The 13,529-nt window shown below is 41.3% G+C and overlaps 1 protein-coding gene across 1 annotated transcript in view; it reads right to left on the bottom strand.

Annotated features, from left to right (window-relative positions):
• LOC124777773 (cytoplasmic dynein 2 heavy chain 1) overlaps positions 1–13,529 on the bottom strand; it is an 829,086-nt gene that overhangs the window by 11,656 nt on the left and 803,901 nt on the right. The gene's annotated exons all lie outside the window — the stretch shown is intronic.

The raw sequence follows: 13,529 nt of genomic DNA, 5'->3' as shown, positions 1-13,529 counted from the left end.
TACAACCCTGTCTTACTCCCTTCCCAACCACTGCTTCCCTTTCATGTCCCTCGACTCTTATAACTGCCATCTGGTTTCTGTACAAATTGTAAATAGCCTTTCGCTCCCTGTATTTTACCCCTGCCACCTTTAGAATTTGAAAGAGAGTATTCCAGTCAACATTGTCAAAAGCTTTCTCTAAGTCTACAAATGCTAGAAACGTAGGTTTGCCTTTTCTTAATCTTTCTTCTAAAATAAGTCGTAAGGTCAGTATTGCCTCACGTGTTCCAGTGTTTCTACGGAATCCAAACTGATCTTCCCCGAGGTTGGCTTCTACTAGTTTTTCCATTCGTCTGTAAAGAATTCGTGTTAGTATTTTGCAGCTGTGACTTATTAAGCTGATAGTTCGGTAATTTTCACATCTGTCAACACCTGCTTTCTTTGGGATTGGAATTATTATATTCTTCTTGAAGTCTGAGGGTATTTCGCCTGTTTCATACATCTTGCTCACCAGATGGTAGAGTTTTGTCAGGACTGGCTCTCCCACAGCCGTCAGTAGTTCTAATGGAATATTGTCTACTCCGGCGGCCTTGTCTCGACTCAGGTCTTTCAGTGCTCTGTCAAACTCTTCACGCAGTATCATATCTCCCATTTCATCTTCTTCTACATCCTCTTCCATTTCCATAATATTGTCCTCAAGTACATCGCCCTTGTATAGGCCCTCTATATACTCCTTCCACCTTTCTGTTTTCCCTTCTTTGCTTAGGACTGGGTTTCCATCTGAGCTCTTGATATTCGTACAAGTGGTTCTCTTCTCTCCAAAGGCCTCTTTAATTTTCCTGTAGGCGGTATCTATCTTACCCCTAGTGAGATAGGCCTCTACATCCTTACATTTGTCCTCTAGCCATCCCTGCTTAGCCATTTTGCACTTCCTGTCGATCTCATTTTTGAGACGTTTGTATTCCTTTTTGCCTGTTTCACTTACTGCATTTTTATATTTTCTCCTTTCATCAATTAAATTCAATATTTCTTCTGTTACCCACGGATTTCTACTAGCCCTCGTCTTTTTACCTACTTGATCCTCTGCTGCCTTCACTACTTCATCCCTCAAAGCTACCCATTCTTCTTCTACTGTATTTACTTCCCCCATTCCTGTCAATTGCTCCCTTATGCTCTCCCTGAATCTCTGTACAACCTCTGGTTCTTTTAGTTTATCCAGGTCCCATCTCCTTAAATTCCCACCTTTTTGCAGTTTCTTCAGTTTTAATCTACAGGTCATAACCAATAGATTGTGGTCAGAGTCCACATCTGCCCCTGGAAATGTCTTACAATTTAAAACCTGGTTCCTAAATCTCTGTCTTACCATTATATAATCTATCTGATACCTTTTAGTATCTCCAGGGTTCTTCCATGTATACAACCTTCTTTCATGATTTTTAAACCAAGTGTTAGTTATGATTATGTTGTGCTCTGTGCAAAATTCGACCAGGCGGCTTCCTCTTTCATTTCTGTCCCCCAGTCCATATTCGCTTACTATGTTTCCTTCTCTCCCTTTTCCTACACTCGAATTCCAGTCACCCATGACTATTAAATTTTCGTCTCCCTTCACAATCTGAATAATTTCTTTTATTTCATCATACATTTCTTCAATTTCTTCGTCATCTGCAGAGCTAGTTGGCATATAAACTTGTACTACTGTAGTAGGCGTGGGCTTCGTATCTATCTTGGCCACAATAATGCGTTCACTATGCTGTTTGTAGTAGCTTACCCGCATTTCTATTTTCCTATTCATTATTAAACCTACTCCTGCATTACCCCTATTTGATTTTGTGTTTATAATCCTGTAGTCACCTGACCAGAAGTCTTGTTCCTCCTGCCACCGAACTTCACTAATTCCCACTATATCTAACTTCAACCTATCCATTTCCCTTTTTAAATTTTCTAACCTACCTGCCCGATTAAGGGATCTGACATTCCACGCTCCGATCCGTAGAACGCCAGTTTTCTTTCTCCTGATAACGACATCCTCTTGAGTAGTCCCCGCCCGGAGATCCGAATGGGGGACTATTTTACCTCCGGAATATTTTACCCAAGAGGACGCCATCATCATGTAATCATACAGTAAAGCTGCATGCCCTCGGGCAAAATTACGGCTGTAGTTTCCCCTTGCTTTCAGCCATTCGCAGTACCCAACCTGATACAGAAGCAAATAACAACAGCCACTTCCTCGTCCCCTCAAACCCAGAATCCCCCACAGAAGAACCACAAAAGAGCCCCACTTGTGACAGGATACTTTCCGGGACTGGACCAGACTCTGAATGTGGCTCTCCAGCAGGGATACGACTTCCTCAAATCCTGCCCTGAAATGAGATCCATCCTTCATGAAATCCTCCCCACTCCGCCAAGAGTGTCTTTCCGCCATCCACCTAACCTTCGTAACCTGTTAGTTCATCCCTATGAAATCCCCAAACCACCTTCCCTACCCTCTGGCTCCTATCCTTGTAACCGCCCCCGATGCAAAACCTGTCCCATGCACCCTCCCACCACCACCTACTCCAGTCCTGTAACCCGGAAGGTGTACACGATCAAAGGTAGAGCCACGTGTGAAAGCACCCACGTGATTTACCAACTGACCTGCCTACACTGTGATGCATTCTATGTGGGAATGACCAGCAACAAACTGTCCATTCGCATGAATGGACACAAGCAGACAGTGTTTGTTGGTAATGAGGATCACCCTGTGGCTAAACATGCCTTGGTGCACAGCCAGCACATCTTGGCACAGTGTTACACCGTCCGGGTTATCTGGATACTTCCCACCAACACCAACCTATCCGAACTCCGGAGATGGGAACTTGCCCTTCAGTATATCCTCTCTTCTCGTCAACCGCCAGGCCTCAATCTCCGCTAATTTCAAGTTGCCGCCACTCATACCTCACCTGCCTTTCAACAACTTCTTTGCCTCTACACTTCTGCCTCGACTGACATCTCTGCCCAAACTCTTTGTCTTTAAATATGTCTGCTTGTGTCTGTATGTGTGGATGGATATGTGCATGTGTGCGAGTGTATACCTGTCCTTTTTTCCCCCTAAGGTAAGTCTTTCCGCTCCCGGGTTGGAATGACTCCTTACCCTCTCCCCTAAAACCCACTTCCTTTCGTCTTCCCCTCTTTCCTGATGAGGCAACAGTTTGTTGCGAAAGCTTGAATTTTGTGTGTATGTTTGTGTTTGTTTGTGTGTCTATCGACCTGCCAGCGGTTTTGTTCGGTAAGTCACCTCATCTTTGTTTTTTTTTCCCACGTGGAATGTTTCCTTCCATTATATATATATATATGCACACACACACACACACACACACAGAGAGAAAGAGAGAGAGAGAAAGAGAGAGAGAGAGAGAGGGAGAGAGAGAGGGAGAGGGGGGGGGGGTTGATGTAACAATGAAATTACATGCAAAGTTCAGAATACATGAAATGTTACTAAACAACCAATTTCATTACAGAAAAAAAAGGAATAAAACATTAGTAATACTACTGAAAAAGAGTGTGGAGTGTGCTGAAGCAAAAAATAAAGAAGAGAATGAAGAAGGAGGAGGTGGAGGACAAGGATGGGGATGGGAAGATCAATCCGAGTCACTCTCTCCAGAGCTCTTTTCTTATCTTTTTTTGTGTTTATAGCAATCTACTTCAAGAAAAATGCATTCTTTTATGTGTTTTTTGGTGGCTTTGATGATGACTGATTTAACTTTCCTGACAGGGACATCATGTTATCTCCACTCCTTTACCTCTTCCTTATCTTCTATAAAAAAGTTTCATTTCTGGAAATATGAAAATCACATTTATACTGAGCTACTATCAATGTCTTATTCAGAAAATAAAATATTATCTTTTTTTTTAATATTTAATCACTAATTTTTTGTAAACCTAAAATTTTTTAAAAAAATATGAATATTGTTACATATGACAGACATAAAGAGGACTAGTAGTCAAGAAAAATGAAAATTTCCTTAATGAGTAGGTCGATCAAGAAGAGTAAAGAATGAATTAAACAGTAATACTATCAAATAACTGAAGAGAAGAAAAAGTAGGAGAAATATGTAGATGCCAGATGCCTCACAGGTGCTGAAAGTAAAGCACGCACTTTGTTTCTTTGATACTGTGCTCATTCCATGCATTATTATACGAATGATGTTATTTATATACGTATTATTTGTAAGCAAAAGCTATACATTCCATATTACATAAAGAGAGATGTGTGTGAGATCTAGTATTACATCTGAGGAAGTTCATTATTACATTTATAAGGCAAATTCACCTCAGTTCCAAGTCACACAGGCATTTAAACATAAGCCATTGTTTCCTTTTAAAATGTATCTCAATGAATTAATTTCATTTGGCAGTATCAAGTTTCGGTCTCCTGATACATTTTATTTGAGCATTTCAACATAAGTCATTGTTTTTAAAAATTTCTTGCATCCAACAATTTTAACACACTGTCAGTTAATTATGAAGTATTTCTTCATTGTTACATAGATATGTAAGTCTATTCTATGTCAATTTGATAACTTTGCTTATACCTGTTGGTAACTTTAGTGTCTTCTGTCACTAAGATAATAAACAAAAACAACATAAATAGTAAGAATATTAAAACTAATAATTAGGTTGTGCATGATGTTCTTAATTTTACTTCAGCTGAAATTATTATTGCTCTCTTTTGAAATACAGGTGATTTTTCCCATACTGGTTTGAAAGCTCCCTTCACAATACAGTTCTGTAAGATAGAAACGTCTACATAAAGATGAAATATAAAATTCTTAATGTTTCAATATTAATATACTCATCAGAACATACATACTTATATTCTTTTGACTGTCCCAAATTCTCTTCATATGCTCGTGTTCCCTCATGTGTTCTTCTTTCCTGAGCTCTTTTTCATGTGCTTTTGTTTAAGTGTGTGTTTTGTTAGCGATGTTTTTGAACTGTCCTCATCAATTGCATATAGTACTATGTGTGATTCCCACTTCCTTGACATCTTACTCTGTTTAATTCTGTTCTTTTTCTCATGTTTGCATCTAAGATGAAAAACTGGTCCAAATATTTTCCTGAGAAATTTCCTTGCCTGTTTTACAATCTCTCTCTTATCTTTGTTTGGCCATGAATCACTGTAGTCTCTACAACACAGAGTGCTTCTAGCAGAACTACTGTGTTGTAGTATCATAGCTCTGCAATGACGGAGAGAGCTTTTTTGTTGCAGTGACTCTGCTTGAGCTTATATGTTTTCTGTTATTTTGAGATTCTTTCTTAATTGGCTGTTGTGTTCAGTCCTGACTGTTGGCTGGTCTCACTGAGATATTTAAAGTTTTCTGTGAGACAACTCAAAACCAAAAAGTTTGGTACCCCCTACTCCAAAAATAAATAAATTAGGCTACCAATTTACAGGAAGACTGCCCCTGAAGTAGGTCATCTGCACAGTAATTCATTAGTTTATATTCAATCATCTAACAGAGAAGAAAAGTGTTGTACTGATTATAACAAGCTGAAGCCACAATGTGTGGCATTATGCTCAAAGATAAAAGTGAAAATGGAAACAACCAGTATACAGTGAACCACCCTTAGACATGCTACTTACAATGGATTTACACAACTTTACATACTGTGCTCTAATGAGCAAAAATTACATTTCTTTTTTTGTTACATATTATGTCAATAGCGATACTAGTTCAACAACACATTTAATATCGAAACAATAAGTCATTTACAGCAGATTTATACTGTTCGTCATAGTGTACTCCGATGAGCAAAAATTACATTTCTTTTTTACAAACTGAATCCACAGCACAACTAGCTCAACAACACATCTAATACTGAAACATTAAGCACCATCAATTGGTGAAAATCAGATGGAAATGAGCAAAATGGCTTTTTAAAAAGTTTTTCAGGTACATCACAAAAATTCTTTAACTTTAGATATTAAACTTATTATGCAACTTGACTTAGATCAGTGCAAACTGTTGCAAGAGCACCCCCAGCCTAAAAGCTAACTAAGTTACTCTAAAACTGCCAATTGGCAAAACCAGATACATGAGAAAATAATATTATTGAGTCTTCTAATGGAGAAGAAAAATGTCTTATTTTCATATGAAACGTAATAAAACAGTTTCATACAGCGACCAAAAATTACGATTTATTATTACAAGTTGAAGCCACACTGTGTGGCATTACACTCAAAGATAAGAGAGTAAATGCAAATGACCAGCATGCAGTAACTCACCCTCAGACAAGCCATTTACAACAGATTTACATAGTTTTACATACTGTGCTCTAATGAGCAAAAATGTCCAGCCTCTGTGGTGTATTTTTGCTGTTAAGTCAACCATACACCACTTTGATTACTGCAGCAGCAGTTTCTGTACATGGACTATCTCCTATGTCACACTTACAGCACAGTATGTAACTAGTAAGGCAACTTGTAAAATAGAACCATGACAAATTTGTATAATTTACATGTATAACTGTATTACAGATATGTGCCTCATTTGTATAAAATTATCATGTAAACTGCAATCTTCTTTGTAGGATGGTTTGAAAGTAGACACAGCTGTCCGAAACTAGTCATCATCAAGAAATAAAAAACAGATGCTTCTCAATGCAACTTTTGATGAAGCTACAACCACTTATTTCAAGTTGTGGACCTATTTTTCACCTGCAGCATGCTACAGGTTCATAAATATGTGCCTCGTCGAGCAGTAAAGGAGGCCTACACCTTTTTGGAGAAGATTCAGTTGACCAAGGCATGTGATAAGGTTTACTACAATCGTTAAGTGTTTTCTGTGCAGTGTGATATCAGTGTATGCAAGTAAAACTAAAAATGCAGTGGCAACTCTTTGCCTTTGAATATGTCTGTTTGTGTCCGTATATGTGTGGATGGATATGTGTGTGTATGCGAGTGTATACCCGTCCTTTTTTCCCCCTAAGGTAAGTCTTTCCACTCCCGGGATTGGAATGACTCCTTACCCTCTCCCTTAAAACCCACATCCTTTCATCTTTCAAGCTTTCGCAACAAACTGTTGCCTCATCAGGAAAGAGGGAAGGAGAGCGAAAGACGAAAGGATGTGGGTTTTAAGCGAGAGGGTAAGGAGTCATTCCAATCCCGGAAGCGGAAAGACTTACCTTAGGGGGAAAAAAGGACAGGTATACACTCGCACACACACACATATGCATCCGCACATACACAGACACAAGCAGACATTTGTAAAGGCAAAGAGTTTGGGTAGAGATGTCAGTCGAGGCGGAAGTACAGAGGCAAAGATGTTGTTGAAAGACAGGTGAGGTATGAGCGGCAGTAAATTGAAATTAGCGGAGATTGAGGCCTGGCGGATAACGAGAAGAGAGGATATACTGAAGGGCAAGATCCCATCTCCGGAGTTCTGACAGATTGGTGTTAGTGGGAAGTATCCGGATAACCCGGACGGTGTAACACTGTGCCAAGATGTGCTGGCCGTGCACCAAGGCATGTTTAGCCACAGGGTGATCCTCATTACCAACAAACACTGTCTGCCTGTGTCCATTCATGCGAATGGACAGTTTGTTGCTGGTCATTCCCACATAGAAAGCTTCACAGTGTAGGCAGGTCAGTTGGTAAATCACGTGGGTGCTTTCACACGTGGCTCTGCCTTTGATCGTGTACACCTTCTGGGTTACAGGACTGGAGTAGGTGGTGGTGGGAGGGTGCATGGGACAGGTTTTACATCGGGGGCGGTTACAAGGATAGGAGCCAGAGGGTAGGGAAGGTGGTTTGGGGATTTCATAGGGATGAACTAAGAGGTTACGAAGGTTAGGTGGACGGCTGAAAGACACTCTTGGTGGAGTGGGGAGGATTTCATGAAGGATGGATCTCATTTCAGGGCAGGATTTGAGGAAGTCGTATCCCTGCTGGAGAGCCACATACAGAGTCTGATCCAGTCCCGGAAAGTATCCTGTCACAAGTGGGGCACTTTTGGGGTTCTTCTGTGGGAGCTTCTGGGTTTGAGGAGATGAGGAAGTGGCTCTGGTTATTTGCTTCTGTACCAGGTTGGGAGGGTAGCTGCGGGATGCGAAAGCTGTTTTCAGGTTGTTGGTGTAATGGTTCAGGGATTCCGGACTGGAGCAGATTCGTTTGCCACAAAGACCTAAGCTGTAGGGAAGGGACCGTTTGATGTGGAATGGGTGGCAGCTGTCATAATGGAGGTACTGTTGCTTGTTGGTGGGTTTGATGTGGACGGACATGTGAAGCTGGCCATTGGACAGGTGGAGGTCAACGTCAAGGAAAGTGGCATGGGATTTGGAGTAGGACCAGGTAATCTGATGGAACCAAAGGAGTTGAGGTTGGAGAGGAAATTCTGAAGTTCTTCTTCACTGTGAGTCCAGATCATGAAGATGTCATCAATAAATCTGTACCAAACTTTGGGTTGGCGGGCCTGGGTAACCAAGAAGGCTTCCTCTAAGCGACCCATGAATAGGTTGGCATATGAGGGGGCCATCCTGGTGCCCATGGCTGTTCCCTTTAATTGTTGGTATGTCTGGCCTTCGAAAGTGAAGGATGAAGGTGGCTAAGGTAATGAGAAAAGAGGTTTTTGGTAGGGTGGCAGGTGATCGCCGTGAAAGGAAGTGCTCCATCGCAGCGAGGCCCTGGACGTGCAGAATATTTGTGTATAAGGAAGTGGCATCAATGGTTACAAGGATGGTATGTGGGGGTAACAGACTGGGTAGGGATTCCAGGCGTTCGAGAAAGTGGTTGGTGTCTTTGATGAAGGATGGGAGACTGCATGTGATGGGTTGAAGGTGTTGATCTACGTAGGCAGAGAAACGTTCTGTGGGGGCTTGGTAGCCAGCTACAATGCGACGGCTGGGATGATTGGGTTTGTGAATTTTAGGAAGAAGGTAGAAGGTAGGGGTGCGGGGTGTTGGTGGGGTCAGGAGATTGATGGAGTGAGGTGAAAGGTTTTGTAGGGGGCCTAAGGTTCTGAGGATTCCTTGAAGTTCCGCCTGGACATCAGGAATGGGATTACCTTGGCAAACTTTGTATGTAGTGTTGTCTGAAAGCTGACGCAGTCCCTCAGCCACATACTCCCGACGGTCAAGTACCACGGTTGTGGAACCCTTGTCCGCCGGAAGAATGACGATGGATCGGTCAGCCTTCAGATCACGGATAGCCTGGGCTTCAGCAGTGGTGATGCTGGGAGTAGGATTAAGGCTTTTTAAGAAGGATTGAGAGGCAAGGCTGGAAGTCAGAAATTCCTGGAAAGTTTGGAGAGGGTGATTTTGAGGAAGAGGAGGTGGGTCCCGCTGTAACGGAGGACGGAACTGTTCCAGGCAGGGTTCAATTTGGATAGTGTCTTGGGGAGTTGGACCATTAGGAGTAGGATTAGGATCATTTTTCTTCGTGGCAAAGTGATATTTCCAGCAGAGAGTACGGGTGTAGGACAGTAAATCTTTGACAAGGGCTGCTTGGTTGAATCTGGGAGTGGGGCTGAAGGTGAGGCCTTTGGATAGGACAGATGTTTTGGATTGGGAGAGAGGTTTGGAGGAAAGGTTAACTACTGAATTGGGGTGTTGTGGTTCCAGATTGTGTTGATTGGAATTTTGAGGTTTTGGGGGGGAGTGGAGCTGGAAGTGGGAGATTGAGTAGATGGGAGAGACTGGGTCTGTGTGCAATGAGAGGAGGTTGAGGTTTGCTGGAAAGGTTGCGAAGGGTGAGTGAGTTGCCTTTCCGGAGGTGGGAAACCAGGAGATTGGATAGATTTTTTAGGTGGAGGGTGGTATGCTGTTCTAATTTGCGATTGGCCTGTAGGAGGATGCTCTGAACAGCCGGTGTGGATGTGGGAGAGGAAAGATTGAGGACTTTTATTAAGGATAGGAGTTGATGGGTGTGTTCATTGGCTGAGTTGATGTGTAGGTGAAGGATTAGGTGGGTGAGGGCAATGGATTGTTCAGTTTGGAGCTGGTATAGGGACTGATGGAAAGAAGGATTACAGCCAGAGATGGGAACTTTAAGTGTGAGGCCTTTGGGGGTAATGCCAAATGTCAGACAAGCCTGGAAATGGTGGATTTTGTAGCAGCAGTATTGTTGAAAGCGGAAAAAAAATTTTTTTTGGTTATGGTTTGAAGGTGGGTTACATATTATTGAGTATATACAGGCGGGATAAAATTGTATGGTAGATTCGGTAAAGAAGGGAAGGTGAATACAAAGTGAAACTACTTGCAAAAACAGAAAGAGAAAATTAGATGACAGGAAAGATTTCGAAATGCAACAGTGACAATAACAAACGTAATTGTTGGGTTCAAATTAATGATATGAATATAATAGAAGGAAACATTCCACGTGGGAAAAATATATCTAAAAACACAGATGATGTGACTTACCGAACGAAAGTGCTGGCAGGTCGATAGACACACAAACAAACACAAACATACACACGAAATTCAAGCTTTCGCAACAAACTGTTGCCTCATCAGGAAAGAGGAAAGGAGAGGGAAAGACGAAAGGATGTGGGTTTTAAGGGAGAGGGTAAGGAGTCATTCCAATCCCGGGAGTGGAAAGACTTACCTTAGGGGGAAAAAAGGACAGGTATACACTCGCACACACACACATATGCATCTGCACATACACAGACACAAGCAGACATTTGTAAAGGCAAAGAGTTTGGGTAGAGATGTCAGTCGAGGCGGAAGTACCTTCTCATCTTCCCTACCCTCTGGCTCCTACCCTTGTAACCGCCCCCGATGTAAAACCTGTCCCATGCACCCTCCCACCACCACCTACTCCAGTCCTGTAACCCGGAAGGTGTACACGATCAAAGGCAGAGCCCCGTGTGAAAGCACCCACTTGATTTACCAACTGACCTGCCTACACTGTGAAGCTTTCTATGTGGGAATGACCAGCAACAAACTGTCCATTCGCATGAATGGACACAGGCGGACAGTGTTTGTTGGTAATGAGGATCACCCTGTGGCTAAACATGCCTTGGTGCACGGCCAGCACATCTTGGCACAGTGTTACACCGTCCAGGTTATCTGGATACTTCCCACTAACACCAACCTGTCAGAACTCCGGAGATGGGAACATGCCCTTCAGTATATCCTCTCTTCTCGTTATCCGCCAGGCCTCAATCTCCGCTAATTTCAATTTGCCGCCACTCATATCTCACCTGTCTTTCAACAACATCTTTGCCTCTGTACTTCCGCCTCGACTGACATCTCTACCCAAACTCTTTGCCTTTACAAATGTCTGCTTGTGTTTGTGTATGTGCAGATGCATATGTTTGTGTGTGTGAGTGTATACCTGTCCTTTTTTCCCCCTAAGGTAAGTCTTTCCGCTCCCGGGATTGGAATGACTCCTTACCCTCTCCCTTAAAACCCACATCCTTTCGTCTTTCCCTCTCCTTCCCTCTTTCCTGATGAGGCAACAGTTTGTTGTGAAAGCTTGAATTTCATGTGTATGTTTGTGTTTGTTTGTGTGTCTATCGACCTGCCAGCACTTTCGTTCGGTAAGTCACATCATCTGTGTTTTTAGATATATTTTTCCCACGTGGAATGTTTCCCTCTATTTTTTTTTATATATATATATATATATATATATATATATATATATATATATATATATATATATATATATATATATATAGACACACACATTTTAATAGTGGAGTGTATCCGCAGACAGAAGGTTTAGAGATGGACAATTGTCTTTCAGGTCTGCTATTGGACATTTTTATAAAAGTTATATGCGTGACACATTCCTTATAGTAAAAGGAGGAGGGCGGCAGATAGCAGCTGTGCAACAGCACTGGAATATTAAATATACATTTGACAGTGAAAAAGATAATAAAATTAATTTTTTTGGACCTAACAGTGATACAAAAGGGGAGTAAATTGGGTTTTCCAATTTTTTGGAAATGCGCTCAAACAGATGTGATAATTTGCAATGATGCTGATCATCTGGTGCAGCATAAGTAGGCCTTTTTTCACACAATGCTGGCATGGATGAAGAGACTCCCATAAGAGGAAAGCAAAATTAATAAAGAGCGTAAGATGCTGAAGCAGATTGTGGTAGCAAATGGATACAGAAGTAGCTTAATTACAAAGATATATAAAAACCATAGACAGGATAAGACCCACATAGTAAGGATAAAAAGTTCTTTACGGTACTGGGGGCCTATGTATATAAAACTGGCATGCAATTTCCTGGACAAATTTCAAATGGTATTTTCCACAAAGGGTCACTTCAAGCACAGACTAAGACACAGACTGAGTAAAGGAGTTCATAAGGGTAATGTTCAAAAATTGAGCCATCAGGGGTTTATAAGCTGAAGTGCAGATCCTGTGATAAATTTTATATAGGTCAGATGGGCAGGTCCTTCTCAGTTATGTTCAGGGAGCATGTTAGTCAAAATAACAGAACAGCATTTGGCCTGCATTTAAGGAATGAAGGGAATGTAGCTGGGACAATACAGGAAACAATGGAAGTGCTGCACATTGCTCCTAAAGCCCTGCAGTTGGAAGAATTAGAAATTTACAGAAATATAATCAAAGAACCAGATAAAGTACTCAATGAGCAAGTAGGTTTTGGATATAAAGGGTTTTTTGCTCTGTTTAGGCAGGAACTGTAGTTACTGACAGCTTTGGGAGGGGATACCAACTCCTGCTATTGGATGTGTAGTGCTAGAATAAACAGACTATAAATGGTTGGTTCCTGTATGTTGTGGCAGAATGACATCAAGTATTTTACATCATTTTTGACCTGTCTCTCGCCATGGGCGTTTACATAATATACAGGTGATTTTGCATTGTGAGGAGCATGGTTCACTAGATTGGAATATAGAGGGTAAAGTTGTGTAGCCCATGCATTAATGTGACTGTAGTCCACTGCAATGGTTTAAAGACTGAAATGTGCTTACTACAGCCAAATTTCGAATATCATATAACTGGTGGACATCATATTATCCTCATTTGGCTGTTAATAGTATGTCTAACATGGTTTTCCATTTTATTTGCACCTAATGGGTTACTATACACCAGAATTTGGTTGATGTTGTATTTTAAGTGGTTATAAAGAAACTGTAGTAATTCCTAACATGAGATGATTTTGCTTCTCAGTGGTTTACATGACTGGATTGCAATAAGCTGGTAGTTATTTTGGCCTTTGTATGTGTTTGCGAATGCTATGGTTTGTGATCCTGTAGTAATGAAATTGTAAAGATTTTTACTCATTGGAAGAATGAATGTAAACACTATCATTACTTCGGTTTGTAAGTTTTAACTGCAAATACCTCTAATCTCAGGCATGAGAGAGCTGTATGTAAATTAATGACAGTTGTTGAGACGATTTTTCATGGGTAACTTTCGTTTCATTAGATACTATATTTCATTAAAGTGCAATGAACAAAAGTATGACTGCTGAGCATAGTCTATGGTACTGTAGCGCAAGAGTACTTTGGTGTATTACAGCCACTTGTGACTAATGGTATAGTCACAGCTTTTTTTATATTGCAATGGGAATAAATGCCATTGTTTATGCC

This window comes from Schistocerca piceifrons, chromosome 2 (assembly GCF_021461385.2).
Source record: "Schistocerca piceifrons isolate TAMUIC-IGC-003096 chromosome 2, iqSchPice1.1, whole genome shotgun sequence".
Lineage (NCBI taxonomy): Eukaryota > Metazoa > Arthropoda > Insecta > Orthoptera > Acrididae > Schistocerca > Schistocerca piceifrons.
Note: the sequence above shows the minus strand (reverse complement) of the source record. Positions and strands in the feature narration are given on the sequence as shown.